Source organism: Asparagus officinalis, chromosome 7 (genome assembly GCF_001876935.1).
Source record: "Asparagus officinalis chromosome 7, Aspof.V1, whole genome shotgun sequence".
In the NCBI taxonomy this organism is placed as follows: Eukaryota; Viridiplantae; Streptophyta; class Magnoliopsida; order Asparagales; family Asparagaceae; genus Asparagus; species Asparagus officinalis.
In genome coordinates this window covers 68420235-68424288 of record NC_033800.1, presented here as the reverse complement: position 1 = coordinate 68424288, position 4054 = coordinate 68420235, and positions in this window count along the sequence as shown.

The window sequence follows — 4054 nt, the reverse complement described above, 5'->3', positions numbered from 1 at the left end:
AAGGAGCTCATCAATTAACACGGAGAATTGAAAACCGCGTGAGGTTGAAAACCGCGTTAGGAGATTTGAGGCTTTCTTTTGTTTCCTGGACAAAGCCCACCCGCGTGCAAAAGTACAGCAACTATATAAATACCCTTTCTAGGGTTTTGTGAAAGGTTGGTGCAAGGCAGTGTGAAAATTTGAAGGGGTGCGGTTGTGGCAGAAGAGCGAGAGGCAGAGGGGAGAAATAGAATCTTGGGCGGTGTGTGCAAGCGTGCAAGGAGTTTGGTGGCTGCAGGCTGCATAAGAGCAGAAGTGCAAATAGAAAACGCAGATCAAGGCTTCGCCTAGGCAGAGGCAGAGAGCAAGAGAAGGCTGCGGGAGGACTTCTGATTTGGCAGCTTTCTTTTTGGGCGGCGTGCAAAGAGTTCTTTTGTGCTTTTAAGAGAGATAATTGTTTGAGGGTTTAGATTGAGTGATTGTAAACCCTAGTTGTATTATCTCCTCTCTAATAGTAGATCTCCCCCTCCTTGCCCCGTGGACGTAGGCAGTTTGCCGAATCACGTAAAATTGATTTGTTTGTGTTTGTGGCCATTGTAATAGTTTTTAGGATCCCTCGACAAGTCAGTCCTAGAACTGATGAGAGGAAGAGCCGATATCTCACTTTGTTGAGATATTCGTTTCAGATTCTTGTTTCCTTGGTGAGACAGGAATTCTTATTGATATTTCTCTCTTATTATGCACCAGAAACTCTGCCGAAATTTCCGCTGCGCACAACATAGATCTCATGCTTCTATCTCTTTATAAATTATTTTTACTAAATGAATCCACATTTCATACCCATCAAATACTACACATGTTAAAACAGCCATTTTGGATATTCCTATCAACATTTCCACCAAGAGACTTTGCTGCCAAAATTTTTTGTCACACCTGTCAAATCCCCGCTCGTTTGGCATGTGTCGGTTCTTTCTTCCCGCGGAAAAACCTTATTCCCTAAATCTAAATATTAATTGTGCACCCCAACATCCAAAAATACTAAGGGCCTTTTAGATATTGGACCATTAAATATTTAATACTCGCATATTACTCTCTCAACTCTTAAAATTACATATTAGTCCCTTAAATTCTATAGGGTCTTGTAAAAAGGTCCTTTTGTTAGATTTTCAGTTAAAAAACTAAACCAAAGTTGGGTTAACTCATAATCCAACAATTGCAATCACCAACTACCCCTCTCTGATATTTCAAACTTTCATGAAGCTCAATAGAGTTCTTTTCTAACCATTAGAGATCAAGAACTCAAGTGAGTTTGTTTTTTTTTAAAGCATGTATTAAGTTTAAACCCATTAAAAAATGGGACGCGGGACATAACAGAGTGGTAACTTTGACTCAGGTTGTTAGAATTGACAAGATATTCTCCTGAAATCTAATGAATGTTAATTGAAAGTGTAAGTTTGTAAGACTCTATAGGATTTGAGGGACTAAAGGGTAATTTTCAAGAGTTAAAGGAGTAAAACACAGTTTTTAATATGTGAGGGACTATATCTAAAAAACCCAAATACTACTTAGTTTCCTTCGAGAGGGTATAAAATTGGGTGCTAAGCGATAGGTACGTAAAAGAATTGATAAAATAGTCCCTTCATTGGATTCCATTGAGAATCCAAGGTGACCAATTAAATAGAAAGCTGACCATTTTCTTCTGACCCCTGAATTTTCTTTGAAACATTTGTGTTGACTATTTCATACAGTAGTAGATTATTGTCACCCATTGACATTTAATAAGTCATTAAAAGTGGCAAATTTCCTTGCTTCACGGAGGATTGCACCATATCTAGAAGCCAAATTAAAAAAAAGCTAATTTTTGTGAATGTTGTGCATCAATACTACGTTATACTAGAGATGGACATAGAAGTTTATTCTTCTTCTCCCTAACTGATATTATTGAAATAATTGTCTCTCAAGGTTATTGTTCTTCTTCATCTTCTAATGGTTATTATTGAAATGATTGTCTCTCATTAACAAAAAAAATATTTTTCACAATTTTTATGATGACATTTTTTTAACTTGCAATGTTTTTATCACAACTTGCATGATACGTTTTCTTTTAATTTTAGAGGTTTTGTCTTTAGACCCAAAAGTTTACCATGATTTATGTTTAAAGTCAATATCTTTTCTTTATATCTTTAGACCGAATCAACTTTGCATATTTATCTTTAAACCCAAATTCTCAAATACACTTCATACTTATGTGGTCTCTCTTAATTTTTTTAAAATTTCAACTCTGCCACTCTCTCTTTTTATCATTATTGTTTGTTTCCTATCCAACATATTAGATTTTATATATGCCATGATTTTTGTTTTCTTTTCTATTTTTCTTTCTTTTTAAAGATCACATTCTCTATCAGTACAAAGTGGTCCTCATGCCTCTCACAAATTTCTTAATAGTCCACATCTTGGTTTCAAATGAGGGGTGAAATTTGAAAAGCAATAAATTCTCAAAATAATTTTTTTGCTTTAAATCTTGGCAAGCATGATGCACGGTGCACCATGTTGGAAATTGATTAGAAATCCAACACCTTAATTTTTAGGGCTTATTGCCGAAAGTTGTTAGCAAATGCAAAATAAAATAATCTCAAAGAAAACTAGAATGTAATTACAAAGAAAGAAAACTAGCATGCAATTCACCTACATCCACGGGAGGAGCGATAGAAATCTTTATTAACTTTAAAGAAGATCACAATTCTCTCTTTTATCTTGTAAATCCTCACAAGAGTATTCTCTCTTCTTCTTTCTCTCTCTCTTTGGCTTGATGCACCTTAATTTTCAAGGGTATTTACATATTTCTCTTTCTCCTACTTTGAGTTTATGTAGGATTCCTTCGTTTGATTAATACTAATCATCACAGGATTCTTTTTGTGAGGCCTTTTATAAATCCTACTCTCCATAAATTTCCTTTCTCATCATGTTTTCTAGAATTATTCAAATCCTAATCGTCTTCTAATTATAATTCAAATTCAATTATAATTTGTCTTTTGGTTAAAGTTAAACTTTCAATCCTAATTAAATTAGGATTGTTTTAATGTAAGCCATATTTAACAATCTCCACCTTAGCTTGTATTTAACTAGCTTGTCCCTCTCACTCCACCTTCACGACTCCACCTTATGCAAGCGTTCCAGTCTCAAAACCATGAGTATCTTCACAACCTCCACATGAAGTTGCGTGCCTTTCTCAAATTCATGAGTATACCATACATTTGTCGCAAACCTCCACATGAAGTCGTGTACTATTGCTGTCTCGACTGAGACCACATACTGTCCTCATTGAGTGAGTGCCTGAATGAAGTCTAAGGATTACTTAAACTTCTTTGTAGAGACTAGCTTTATCATGATGTCCGCTGGATTCTCTCTTGTATCAATCTTCACTATCTTAAAATCCTTTATTGCCTTCCACTCTCAAATTTTGTGAAACTGTATCTCAATGTGCTTTAACTCCCGATGAAACACTTAATACTTCACTAAATAGATGGTGCCTTGACTATCATAAAATAATTCTGTGGTAGTGTGGGGCGTAAAATGGCTCTCCAAAGATTTGTATTGATAAGAATGACTTATTATAAATCAAGAATCAAATTGCAATAGAAGCGAAGAGGATGCTCTTATTGTTTAATATGGGTTCTTCGGTAGCGATAGGATGCCTTCCTCGAATGCTTGTGTCGAGTTTGCTTCCCTTGGACGATCCGAACGAAGTTGCGGTTGAGCTTCAGTGCATAGTAGAAGCTCGGTGGGATGAGCTTCCTCGCGTGGTAGAAGCTCTTGGTTGAGTTTGATCAACCGAGGCCAAACAAGAGCTTGTGCTTGCAGGCTGAAAATGCCAAGATCTCGAATTTCGGTCTTCTTCTCCTAAGGAGTCGAACGAGACTGCCGATGAGCTTTGTCGCGTGGTAGAAGCTTGATCACAGTTGAGTATCTGAGCCAAGAATCAATGACCAACTGCCCAAGAAGTGCTTGGGTTCGGTTCTCTTGAATCTCCCTCAAAAGTTCTAAGAATGCCAAGAGGGAGTGGTGGAAAATGTCT